This window comes from Coregonus clupeaformis, chromosome 29 (genome assembly GCF_020615455.1).
Source record: "Coregonus clupeaformis isolate EN_2021a chromosome 29, ASM2061545v1, whole genome shotgun sequence".
In the NCBI taxonomy this organism is placed as follows: domain Eukaryota; kingdom Metazoa; phylum Chordata; class Actinopteri; order Salmoniformes; family Salmonidae; genus Coregonus; species Coregonus clupeaformis.
In genome coordinates, this window is record NC_059220.1 from 36233168 (window position 1) to 36247679 (window position 14512).

The following is a 14512-nucleotide window of genomic DNA, read 5'->3' on the forward strand; positions in this document are numbered from 1 at the left end:
TTTATTCATTTTTCAATTTTATAACACACAGCAGGTCAATACAAACACTGCAGTAAATTAATGTGAGATTAATAAATTACAGTGAGTCTGATTCCCAGAAAATGCATCCAAAGAGATTTTAGAGAACATTAAAGGCCCAATGCAGCCATTCTTATCTCAATATCAAATCATTTCTGGGTAACAATTAAGTATCTTACTGTAATAGTTTACAATTTAAATGGTCAAAAAGAAACAAATGGTTTTTTAGTAAAATAAACTTTCTCAGGCAAGAATTTTGCTAGGACTATCTGGGAGTGGTCTGAGTTGGGAGGGGGGGAATATTTAACCTCAATTGGAGGTGTACCTGTGGATGTATTTCAAGGCCTGCCTTCAAACTCAGTGCCTCTTTGCTTGACATCATGGGAAAATCAAAAGAAATCAGCCAAGACCTCAGAAAAAAAATTGTAGACCTCCACAAGTCTGGTTCATCCTTGGGAGCAATTTCCAAATGCCTGACGGTACCACGTTCATCTGTACAAACAATAGTACGCAAGTATAAACACCATGGGACCACGCAGCCGTCATACCGCTCAGGAAGGAGACGCGTTCTGTCTCCTAGAGATGAACGTACTTTGGTGTGAAAAGTGCAAATCAATCCCAGAACAAAAGCAAAGGACCTTGTGAAGATGCTGGAGGAAACAGGTAAGGTACAAAAGCATCTATATCCACAGTAAAACAAGTCCTATATCGACATAACCTGAAAGGCCGCTCAGCAAGGAAGAAGCCACTGCTCCAAAACCACCATAAAAAAGCCAGACTACGGTTTGCAACTGCACATGGGGACAAAGATCGTACTTTTTGGAGAAATGTCCTCTGGTCTGATGAAACAAAAATAGAACTGTTTGGCCATAATGACCATTGTTATGTTTGGAGGAAAAAGGGGGTACCTTGCAAGCCGAAGAACACCATTACAACCGTGAAGCACAGGGGTGGCAGCATCATGCTGTGGGGTTGCTTTGCTGCAGGAAGGACTGGTGCACTTCACAAAATAGATGTCATCATGAGGAAGGAAAATGATGTGGATATATTGAAGCAACATCTCAAGACATCAATCAGGACGTTAAAGCTTGGTCGCAAATGGGTCTTCCAAATGGACAATGATCCCAAGCACACTTCCAAAGTTGTGGCAAATTGGCTTAAGGACAACAAAGTCAAGGTATTGGACTGGCCATCACAAAGCCCTGACCTCAATCCTATAGAAAATCTGTGGGCAGAACTGAAAAAGCGTGCGCGAAAGCAAGGAGGCCCTACAAACCTGACTCCAGTTACACCAGCTCTGTCAGGAGGAATGGGCCAAAAATTCACCCAACTTATTGTGGGAAGCTTGTGGAAGGCTACCCGAAACGTTTGACACAAGTTAAGCAATTTAAAGACAATGCTACCAAATACTAATTGAGTGTATGTAAACTTCGGACCCACTGGGAATGTGATAAAAGAAATAAAAGCTGAAATAAATCCTACTCTCTGCTACTATTCTGACATTTCACATTCTTAAAATAAAGTGGTGATCCTAACTGACCTAAGACAGGGAATTTTTACTAGGATTAAATGTCAGGAATTGTGAAAAACTGAGTTTAAATGTATTTGGCTAAGGGGTATGTAAACTTCCGACTTCAACTGTAACATGCTGTTTCAACATACACATCCATGCATTGCAAACTGACTCTCATATTTGTGTAATTGCTGAACCATGCTCATGCTTTTGTTTGTCTTTTCTATGTGTCCCTCTGCCCTCCAATTGGACAGTCCTGAAGACTGAAAGACTGTTTTCTTTCTTTGCCATCCTGCACTTTTATAGTCAGTACAGAGCTCATCATTGAGTGGGGGAGGTGTTGACATTTCATTATTTCTCCTGTCCTTTTCTGTCTTTTTCAGTAGAAGAGACCTTTTCTATTTCTGGATTTGAACTTTGAAATAATAGTTACACGACAGACACTGTTGTTCCAATACGGTTTCCATAGGATCAGAGAAACAGAACTCATCTTGAAACAGGAAAATATACAACAAGTTTCAAGTAAACGGAGGACTTTTAATTTGAAAATTATTGCTCGATTTGGACCCGTCAATGTCGCTGATTTCCAGGAGCTAAACTGTGCATCATTTGCTTCACAAAATCCCACAAATGTGAACGCTCCAGAAATAAATATCGCAAGAATGTAATTATGTGTGAGAGTCAGAGGTTTGAAACTGGAATATAATATAATATAATATGCCATTTAAAAGTCGCTTTCATCCAAAGCGATTTACAGTAATGAGTGCATACATTTTAAGTATGGGTGGCCCAGGGAAATTAGACTTTTCAAAGCAATTTTTTGTATCTCTTTCTTTGTAATACTGTATGTATTCCGTAATTTTGAATTGATCTCTTCCCACTGGGCACATAAGTCAATTCAACTTCTATTCCACGTTGGAAACAACTTTGATGCCCAGTGGGTTTATTGTGTCACAGTGAATTTTATAATCTGCAGTTGTAACCGGCACTGTTATGCACGGCTGTATCTCTGCATTGTGTGTGATTGATTGGGACTATAGACGTGGACTTCGGAGATCAGGCTGTTTGAATGAATCAGAATTCTCTCTGCATCCAAAAGAAAAGACAAAATATTTGTAGAGCACAAATATGTTCTGCCCATTGTCGCCTCTTTCTACAACATAGACGCACAATACAAAGGACTGGGATCAGTCGAGGAGCTAGCCATCGTTCACACATACAATACCTTAGCTAGCTAGTAACCACATGTTGAATTCAGAATGATAATATCATCCTAAAAAGTACAATTACATTTAAATTTTTTAGTCATTTAGCAGACGCTCTTATCCAGAGCGACTTACAGGAGCAATTAGGGTTAAGCGCCTTGCTTAAGGGCACATCGACAGATTTTTCACCTAGTCGGCTCGGGGATTAGAACCAGCGACCTTTCGGTTACTGGCACAACGCTCTTACCCACTAAGCTACAATTGCATCTTAACAATACCATCCACTCATGAGTAAACTCTAAATATACAACATTATTCATGAACAAAACACTGTGTGTATGACTTTGTGCTTGAAGGAATCTAACTTTTCTAAAGCGTGCCTACCTCTCAAAGTGCATCAAAATTATTTGAGCACGCAGGGCAAAACGTAAGTACACACTCTCCTATTCCCAGGATGCAGGCATGCATAATAACAAATCAACATGCTATATTAATATATGAACATTGTGAAATTCAGAAAGTCCTTTAACAACTGTTACATTCACCCCTCCTGAATTTCACCAACCTTGTAAAACGAAACAAAATAATCTACCAAGCTCAAGGCATAATTCTGAATTCAGCTCAAAGCTACCCATAGGGTTCAGGGCAAGTGAAAGTTGGTCAGAACTTCAACTGCCCGTAGATGCTGTTATGATTTACCAGTATTAGAACCCAAATGCAGACAAGTACACCAAGCCAGAGAAGGTTTAACAGGTTTATTTAAAATGTTCAATAGTCCAGGTTTCCAATAATAGGGGAAGAGCAAGTCCAGGTTACAGGGAGGGTAACAGATCCAGGTCAGGGCAGGTGTGGTACCGTAATGTCCTAGTGTCCGTGGTGAGTCCAAAAGAGAGGTCCGGTAGTGGAGAGCAGGATGGTGGTGGCAGGAGTGAAGCGGAGGCAGGAGTCAGGTTCCAAATATCTGTGGCACAGGAGAAAAGTAAATAGAACAGGCCAAAACACAAAGAGCAAAAATAAACAGGTTGAGTCGGCAGCGAGACTAACATGGTCGTCTTGACTATGATCTGACGATGAGTGGTAAGTTTGACCGGGTCTTAAAGGCTGAGGTGATTATGGTGAATGAGCTGCAGCTGGAACCCTGACTCCCGCACACCAGACTTCACTCCTGCAATCAAGGACAGACAGAGGGGAGGGAGAGAGCAGAGAGAGAGCTACCTAGCAGCAGTAGGCCTAACAGTACCCCCCCTCTACGGACGCCACCTGGCGGCCGACGGGGTTTATCGGGATGTAACCTCCAGAAACTCTTGGACCAGAGCAGGATCCACAATGAAGCTCCTGGGCACCCAGGAACGTTCCTCAGGACCATAACCCTCCCAATCCACCAGGTACTGGAAACCACGACGGCGGCGAACATCCAGAAGTCGCCGGACAGTGTAGACCGGACCCCACCCACGATCCTGGGCGGAGGAGGGGGACGAGAGGGCGGGCACAGAGGGCTAACCGACACAGGCTTAATCTGGGAAACATGAAAGGTGGAATGAACCCGTAGGGAGGCAGGAAGCTGTAGCTTAACCGCGCAGGGGGTTAACAATAGACAGTATCTTGAACGGTCCTATAAAACGAGGCGCCATCTTCTTAGACTCCACCTTCAATGGAAGGTCCCGTGACTTCAGCCATACCTCTTGACCAGGAGAGTAACCGGGAGCCTGGGACCGGTGACGGTTGGCTTGCCTCTGCATGTACGCCGAAGCTCGGGACAGAGCTACCCTGGCCTTCCTCCAGACCCTGAAGCAGCGGCGCATGTGGGACTGCACCGAGGGTACCGCCAGTTCCCTCTCTTGAGAAGGGAACAGGGAGGTTGATAACCCAGAGCACACAAAAAGGAGACAAACCAGAGGAAGCGTTAGTCAAGGTGTTATGAGCATATTCCACCCAGGGGAGCATGGAGCTCCATGACCCAGGGTTAGACCCTGTGACACAGCGAAGAGCGGTCTCCATCTCCTGGTTCGCTCTCTCGGCTTGCCCGTTGGTCTGGGGGTGATATCCAGAGGACAGGCTGGATGTAATGCCCAAAGCTTTACAGAAAGCTTTCCACACCTGGGAGACAAACTGGGGACCCCTGTCAGAGACAATATCCGTGGGTAGACCATGAGAGCGGAACACATGTTCAACCAAAATATCAGCCGTCTCTCTGGCAGTGGGCAGTTTAGGTAGGGCCAAAAAATGAGCGAACTTCGAAAAACGATCAATCACCGTAAGAATTACAGTCTTTCCAGACGAGGGGGGAAGTCCAGTGACAAAATCCATAGCGATATGCGACCAGGGCCGGCTGGGTATAGGTAGAGGTCGTAGATGACCAGCGCTGGCCTGGGTGGAGTTCTTACTTCGTGCACATACCGTACAAGCAGCAATGAAGGCTCGAGTGTCCGCCTCCATCGTGGCCCACCAGAACTTCCGTCGCACAAAGTCAAGGGTCCGCGAAACTCCAGGGTGACAGGTAAGGGGAGACAGTGAGCCCACTGAAGTACCTGGGAGCGAGCAGACTCAGGGACAAACATCCGTTAGGAGGACCCCTCCCAGGGTCAGCTTGATGATGTTGAGCCTGTCTAACAATCCCCTCGATGTCACATGTGACGACCGCAATACTGCAGGTAGGAGGCAAAATGGGTTCAGGGTTACTACCAGTATCAACAGCCGAATGAACACGAGACAGGGCGTCAGGCTTGACGTTACGTGACCCAGGACGGTAAGACAGAGAAAAATTGAATCTCCCAAAAAATAGTGCCCACCTGGCTTGACGGGGGTTGAGCTGCTTCGCTGACTGGAGGTAAGCCAGATTCTTATGATCCGTCCAAACGATGAAGGGTTGTTCCGCCCCCTCCAACCAATGTCGCCACTCCTCGAGAGCCAGCTTAACGGCGAGCAGTTCACGATTGCCAACATCATAATTCCTCTCTGCCTGAGAAAGTTTCCTTGAGAGAAAAGCACAGGGATGCAGTTTGTTATCTTCAGGAGAACGCCAGACAACACCGCACCTACCCCAGTGTCGGATGCATCCACCTCCACGACAAACTGGCGGTCGGGGTCCGGCTGCATCAGAATGGGAGCCGAGGCGAAGCGATGTTTCAGTTCTTCGAACGCTGATTCGGCCCCTTCATTCCAAGCGAACGGTCGTGAGATGGAGGTGAGAGCGGTGAGTAGGCGCCGCAATGCGGCTGTAGTCCTTGATGAACCTCCTATAGAAGTTCGCAAACCCCAGAAATCGTTGAAGTTGTTTTGCGGGTAGAGGGGGCTGGCCAGTCCGTGACAGCAGAGATCTTAGCTGGGTCCATCCGCAACTCCCCCTGAGCGATGATGTAACCCAAAAAAGAGGTCTCAGACACATGAAATTCACATTTCTCCATCTTCACAAACAGTTTGTTCTCCAACAACCTTTGCAACACCTGGCGCACATGCAGTTCATGTTCCTGGGAGGACTCTGAGAAAATCAAGATATCATCCAGATAGACAAAAACAAACCGATTCAACATGTCCCGAAGGACATCATTGACTAGTGCCTGAAAAACAGCAGGGGCATTAGACAACCCAAAAGGCATAACCAGATACTCAAAATGTCCCAAGGGTGTGTTGAAGGCAGTCTTCCATTCATCACCTTTACGAATGCGCACCAGGTGATACGCATTTCGTAGATCCAGTTTCGTAAAGATGGTAGCACCATGAAGGAGGGGAAAAGCAGAATTAATCAAAGGCAGAGAATACTTGTTCTTAATGGTGATGTTGTTAAGTCCACGGTAATCAATACAGGGTCTGAGGGTCTTATCCTTCTTAGCAACAAAAAGAATCCCGCTCCTACAGGTGACGAGGAAGGACGCATAATACCTGCCGCCAAGGAGTCCCGAATGTAGTTCTCCATAGCCTCCGTCTCCGGCCGGGAGATTGTACAGGCGACTGCTGGGGAGCGGGGCTCCTGGCTGGAGGTCAATGGCACAGTCGTAAGGCCGGTGAGGAGGAAGAGAAGTAGCTCTGTGTTTGCAGAAAACGGATGCCAGGTCATGATACACGTCAGGAACATTAGAAAGATCCATGGACTCCAGTGGAGGTCGAGGCACAGTACTGGCAGGAGTCAGAGCAGAACACAAACAATTCACATGACAAAATGTGCTCCATGAAACAATTCTACCTGTCACCCAATCAATGTGTGGATTGTGTCTTATGAGCCAGGGGATACCAAGGACCAGAGGGGTCTGTGGGCAGTCGATAATATGGAATTGAATGTTCTCCTGATGATTTCCCGACACTCTAAGACAAACAGGAACAGTCTGATGGGTAATATGGGTCAACAATTGTCCATTCAGACCCTTAGCCTGCAGCGGACAGTCCATAGGAACAGTCTCCAAATCCATTTGTTGAGCCCACTCTCTATCCAAAAGCTTTCGTCTGCACCAGAGTCAATCAGCGCACTAACAGAGAGAGATTCTGGAACTGCCACTGGAGGGATGCCTGGAGCAGAATGCGGGGAGAAGAGGAAGAATCCGCTGCTCGGCTCACCAAAACTTCTCCCATTAATGATGAGCCGGCCCTTTTCCCGGACGAACTGGGCAGGAAGGAACGAAATGACCAGCTTCTCCACAATACAGGCAGACCCGAGCCTGAATGCGACGTGCACGCTCCTCTGAGGACAACCGTGCACGACCCACCTCCATGGCTTCGGGTTCAGTGCTCCTCGTATCGACTCGGGAAGACACGGCTTTCTCCGTAGGGAAGATGCGGGAGGAGTTTGTTGATGACAGACAGGTTGCTTGGAACTAACACTCCTCTCCCGGCGGCGCTCCCGAATCCGATTATCCAACCTGATGGTGAGTGAAATAAGATTATCCAGCGTAGGCGATTCATCATATGACACCAATTCATCTTTTAAAGTCTCAGACAAAGCATTGATGAACACTCCTTGTAATGCCTCGTCATTCCAACCACTCACTGCTGCTAAAGTCCGAAACTCCACTGCCATCTCCGCCACACTGCGAGCCCCCTGCCGAAGAGAAAACAACCGTTTCGCAGCCTCCTTGCCTCGTACGGGGTGGTCAAAAACCTTCCTCATCTCAGTGGTGAAGGCAACGTAAGCGTTGCAAATGTCCGACTGACTCTCCCAGACCGCGGATCCCCAGGCACGAGCGGAACCGCTAGTAGAGTTGATAAGGTAGGCAATACGGGCTCTTTCTGAGGCGTAGGTGAGGGGCTGTTGTTCAAACACTAACGAGCATTGAGTCAAAAAAATCGCCACAGGTTCCCATGTTCCCGTCATAGCGCTCTGGAGCAGGAACAAAAGGCTCTCTGATCTGGGCTGAAGGGGTAGTAAGGGCAGACACTTGATTGGTGAGTAATTGAACCTGATTAAGCAGCACCTGACTGTCCTCAGCAATCGTCTTAAACAGGGTATCATGTTGGCCAAGTAAAATGCCCTGATTGGCTATGGCAGTCCAAATTTGAGTGCACTCTGGGGTGGTATCCAAGCTACTGTCTGCTGGGCTCATCGTTTGGTCAGATCATACTGTTATGATTTACCAGTATTAGAACCCAAATGCAGACAAGTACACCAAGCCAGAGAAGGTTTAACAGGTTTATTTAAAATGTTCAATAGTCCAGGTTTCCAATAATAGGGGAAGAGCAAGTCCAGGTTACAGGGAGGGTAACAGATCCAGGTCAGGGCAGGTGTGGTACCGTAATGTCCTAGTGTCCGTGGTGAGTCCAAAAGAGAGGTCCGGTAGTGGAGAGCAGGATGGTGGTGGCAGGAGTGAAGCGGAGGCAGGAGTCAGGTTCCAAATATCTGTGGCACAGGAGAAAAAGTAAATAGAACAGGCCAAAACACAAAGAGCAAAAATAAACAGGTTGAGTCGGCAGCGAGACTAACATGGTCGTCTTGACTATGATCTGACGATGAGTGGTAAGTTTGACCGGGTGTTAAAGGCTGAGGTGATTATGGTGAATGAGCTGCAGCTGGAACCCTGACTCCCGCACACCAGACTTCACTCCTGCAATCAAGGACAGACAGAGGGGAGGGAGAGAGCAGAGAGAGAGCTACCTAGCAGCAGTAGGCCTAACAGATGCATAGTGCCTCTTACACTATATCTACCTTCTTAGCCGTAAAATAAACTGTAATTCTGTACTATATCTCTGTACTATGTTCAACTTGCACCTTCTGGGGGATTGACTCAATTAGTCTCTTGACAGGTTTAACTACCCTCCCTGCCCTTGTGTGACCCACCACTGGGCTAGGGGCCATGGTGACTAACAGTGGTTCTGGCCTTAGATCATTGATCAGAGGAGGGTTTGAAGGAATCAGCTCCAGGATCTCAGAAGTGCTTCCCAGGTCATTTTCCTCAGGCAGGCGAGGTTCTTCTGGTTCTGTCTTTGCATCCGATGTCCTCAGCTCGGAGTAATCGCTTGACTCCTCCGCCATCCAAGATGCGCTTTTCTCCCCAGAGTCCTCCATGTCTTCCCTGTCCAATCCATCACCAGAATGCGTTGCCTCTTCTGCATCTACATGGATCGAAAGTCCTGCAGCATCACTGTCATTGAAGTACTCTGAATCATAAATTTCAAATGGCAGGAAGTTCACCTGCAGCAGTAGATTTCTGTGAACCACCTTCTCTCTGCCATCGCGGCCTTGGATTCTGTATGTGTGAGTAAGTGGATTGACTGAAGTCTCTGTGAAAATCTCGGGATTCCACTTGTCAGCCAACTTGCGACGGCCCCTTTCATCCTTGTTGGTGATGAGGACACGATCCCCCATGGACAAACTGATGCCTTTAACCCGCTTGTCGTACTCCCGACCTTGTCATACTCCCGACCTTGTCGTACTCCCGACCTTGTCGTCTCTGTTGCTTGTCAGTGTGCCTTTGGGCAACACTCATAGCTTCCTTCAGCCCAGTGATCAGCGTCTCGACATACTTGTTGCAATCCACAACACTGGAGTCGTCCAAGACATTGTGGAACATCACATTCACTGGTAGCCGAGGAACCCTACCAAACATGAGAAAGAATGGAGCATAGCCCGTGGTCTCGTGAACAGTGGCATTATAGGTGAATGTCAATGACTGGATTTGTTCAGGCCAATGTTCCTTGGTTTTCAGGGGTAGACTCCTGAGCATGCTGCCTAAAGTCCTGTTGAAGCGTTCAGTCTCTCCATTCCCCATAGGGTGATATGCCGTGGTTCTTGACTTTTGGACACCAGAGCGCTTAAGCAATTCTGCTATTAACTCGCTCTCGAAATTCGCGCCCTGATCAGAATGGATCCTTGCAGCAAATCCATAGACACAGAAGACATGATCCCACAGTTTACGAGCTACTTGCTTGGCTGTCTGGTTTCTGCATGGCTATGCACGGGCAAGTTTAGTGAAGTGGTCAGTCACCACCAGAACGTCAACTGAGTTCTTCTTACTGTCTTCCGCTGTTCAAAAATCCAAACAAACAAACTCCACGGGAGAGCAGGTTTTGATGCTCTCTAACGGGGCTCTAGCCGCTGGCTCTGGAGTCTTTGCTAGAATGCATCTCTGGCAGCAGCGTACATACTTCTTGATGTCTCTCTCCATTGCAGGCCAGAGAAACCTCTGTCTTGCCAGGGCTAGAGTTCTAGCCTGGCCTTGATGTCCTGCAAGGTCGTGAATGCCGGTCATTGCTTTGAGTCGCAACACCTCTGGTAAGACATACTGGAATTTTTCTCCGGTTTGTGTGACTCTCTTAATGACACGATACAGAGCTCCCTCTCTTAGGATCAAGCGGTCCCACTGCTTCATCAGCAACAACACTTTAGAAGAAACATCATATCGGTCTCGTCTGGTGGGCCGTTTCTTATTGAAGACGAAAGGGATGACCTTGGAAACCACAGAGTCTTGCAGCTGGAGACCTCGAAGTTCCTCATGCAAGAGTTCAGGCAAAGTGTCAATACCAGGAGAAAGCAGCTGTTGGATGTTGGAACCAAGCTGGATTGCTTGCATCTCCGTTGAACATTCCCAGTCGATATGGAGCTGACATATAGCTTTCACTTCAGCAGTGGTCAAGGAGGTTATCTCTTGGGGATAAGAAGCCCACCGGAAGGCATCTTGGACATCATCATTTGGCGTCCCAACAGCCTCAGACAGAAGTGCTAGGTAGGACTCCCTCATAAGTCTCCGCGCGGCAGTCACTGCGAAGGGGTCGCGGCTCAGTGCGTCTGCAACTGTATTCTTGCTGCCTGGGATACGCTTCAATCGAAGTTGTACGGCGCAAGCTTGGCAACCCATCTTTGCTCGCAAGCGTCCAGCTTGGGTTTTGTCATGATGTACGTTAACGGGTTACTATCTGTCCAGACAGTGAACTCGTGCCCCTTAAGCCAGTGACTGAATTTCTCACACACGCTCCATTTCAGTGCTAGAAATTCAAGTCTGTGTGCCGGATACCTTCTCGGCGACTTACTCAGGGTCTTGCTCGCGAATGCTATGGGCCTTGCTTTATCTTCACCTTCAGGCACTTGACAAAGCACAGCCCCGAGACCATCCAAAGAAGTGTCAGTGAAGAGAATGTACGGCCTCTCAAAATCAGGGTGAGCCAGCACGACACAATTCAGAAGAGCATCCTTCAGCTTCTGGAATGCAATGACACACTCCTCAGTCCAATCCGAAAGCATCAGCTTCCAGAAAATCCCACTGTTGCCCTTCTTCCTCCCATCTCTTCCTCTTCTCTTTTGACCCCAAGTGAGTGCAAACAAAGGCTTGGCTATGGAGGAACAATCAGGAATGAAGTGCTGGTAATATAATACCATCCCCAAGAAGGATTTCAGTCTCCGAGCAGAGGGAGTACACATTTACATTTTAATCATTTAGCAGACGCTCTTATCCAGAGCGACTTACAGTTAGTGAGTGCATACATTATTATTATATATTTTTTTTTTCATACTGGCCCCCGTGGGAATAAAACCCACAACCCCGGAGTTGCAAACGCCATGCTCTACCAACTGAGCTACATCCCTGCCGGCCATTCCCTCCCCTACCCTGGAAGACGCTGGGCCAATTGTGCGCCGCCCCATGGGTCTCCCGGTCGCGGCCGGCTACGACAGAGCCTGGATTCGAACCAGGATCTCTAGTGGCACAGCTAGCACTGCGATGCAGTGCCTTAGACCACTGCACCAATCGGGAGATAGCTGAGCTTACATTTACATTTTAGTCATTTAGCAGACGCTCTTATCCAGAGCGACTTACAGGAGCAATTAGGGTTAAGTGCCTTGCTCAAGGGCACATTAACGTCATTTAGCAGACGCTCTTAGCCAGAGCGACTCACAAATTGGTGCGTTCACCCTATAGCCAGTGGGATAATCCACTTTACAATTTGGGGGGGTTAGAAGGAATAATTTATCCTATCCCAGGTATTCCTTAAAGAGGTGGGGTTTCAAATGTCTCCGGAAGGTGGTGAGTGACTCCGCTGTCCTGGCGTCGTGAGGGAGCTTGTTCCACCATTGGGGTGCCAGAGCAGCGAACAGTTTTGACTGGGCTGAGCGGGAGCTATGCTTCCGCAGAGGAAGGGAGCCAGCAGGCCAGAGGTGGATGAACGCAATGCCCTCGTTTGGGTGTAGGGACTGATCAGAGCCTGAAGGTACAGAGGTGCCGTTCCCCCTCACTGCTCCATAGGCAAGCACCATGGTCTTGTAGCGGATGCGAGCTTCAACTGGAAGCCAGTGGAGTGTGCGGAGGAGGGGGGTGACGTGAGAGAACTTGGGAAGGTTGAACACCAGACGGGCTGCGGCATTCTGGATGAGTTGTAGGGGTTTTAATGGCACAGGCAGGGAGGCCAGCCAACAGCGAGTTGCAGTAGTCCAGACGGGGAGATGACAAGTGCCTGGACCAGGACCTGCGCCGCTTCCTGTGTAAGGCAGGGTCGCACTCTCCGAATGTTGTAGAGTATGAACCTGCAGGAGCGGGTCACGCCTTGATGTTGGCGGAGAACGACAGGGTGTTGTCCAGGGGTCACGCCTAGGCTCTTCGCACTCTGGGAGGAGGACACAGCGGAGTTGTCAACCGTGATGGCGAGATCATGGAACGGGCAGTCCTTCCCCGGGAGGAAGAGCAGCTCCGTCTTGCCAGGGTTCAGCTTGAGGTGGTGATCCGTCATCCATACTGATATGTCTGCCAGACATGCAGAGATGCGATTCGCCACCTGGTTATCAGAAGGGGGAAAGGAGAAGATTAGTTGTGTATCGTCAGCGTAGCAATGATAGGAAAGGCCATGTGAGGATATGACAGAGCCAAGTGACTTGGTGTATAGGGAGAAAAGGAGAGGGCCTAGAACCGAGCCCTGGGGGACACCAGTGGTGAGAGCACGTGGTGCGGAGACAGCTTCCCGCCACGCCACTTGGTAGGAGCGACCGGTCAGATAGGACGCAATCCAGGAGTGAGCCGCGCCGGAGATGCCCAGCTCGGAGAGGGTGGAGAGGAGGATCTGATGGTTCACAGTATCAAAGGCAGCAGACAGGTCTAGAAGGACAAGAGCAGAGGAGAGAGAGTTAGCTTTAGCAGTGCGGAGAGTCTCCGTGACACAGAGAAGAGCAGTCTCAGTTGAATGACCAGTCCTGAAACCTGATTGGTTTGGATCAAGAAGGTCATTCTGAGAGAGATAGCAAGAGAGTTGGCTAAAGACGGCACGCTCAATAGTTTTGGAAAGAAAAGAAAGAAGGGATACTGGTCTGTAGTTGTTGACATCAGTGGGGTCGAGTGTTGGTTTTTTGAGAAGGGGAGCAACTCTCGCTCTCTTGAAGACGGAAGGGACATGGCCAGCGGTCAAGGATGAGTTGATCAGCGAGGTGAGGTAGGGGAGAAGGTCACCGGAGATGGTCTGGAGAAGGGAGGAGGGGATGGGGTCAAGCGGGCAGGTTGTTGGGTGGCCTGCAGTCACAAGTCGCAGGATTTTATCTGGAGAGAGAGGGAGAAAGAAGTCAAAGCATAGGGTAGGGCAGTGTGAGCAGGACCAGCAGTGTCATTAGACTTAACAAACGAGGATCGGATGTCGTCAACCTTCTTTTCAAAGTGGTTGACGAAGTCATCCACAGAGAGAGAGAGGGGGGGAGGATTCAGGAGGGAGGAAAATGTGGCAAAGAGCTTCCTAGGGTTAGAGGCAGATGCTTGGAATTTAGAGTGGTAGAAGGTGGCCTTAGCAGCAGAGCTGCCAAGATGAGCTTGGCTCATCTTGGCAATGGCCTCCACCTTCTCAGCGTCCACTGACACACCGTCCTCTTTAATTATATGTCCGAGGAATTTCACTGTTCTTCGTAGGAAGTGGCATTTCTTTGGTGCTAGTTTGAGATTGTTGGCACTTAGACGGCTAAACACAACTTCAAGTCGCTGCAGAGCCAGTTCCTCGGTGGGTGCAAAGACCAACAAGTCATCTAGGTAACAAAGGAGATTTGAGAAATGTAGGTCCCCAAATATACTTAACATCATTCTCATGAAAGAGGCCGGGCTGTTACACAGACCTTGTGGCATGCGATTGTACTCAAAGTCCCATCGGTGTGGTAAAGGCTGTGTACTTCTTGTCCTCTTCATGAACTGGAATGTTATAAAATCCTGAGGTCAAGTCCATGGTGCTGAAAAATGCACTGCCACCAAGGGCTGCGAGGCAATCTGCTTGATGAGGAAGGGGATGAGCGTCCTTCACCGTTCGTGCATTCATCCACCTGAAGTCAGTGCATAACCTCAGACTCCCGTCTTTCTTCCATACCATGACTAAAGGGGAGGCATACTCACTAACCGAC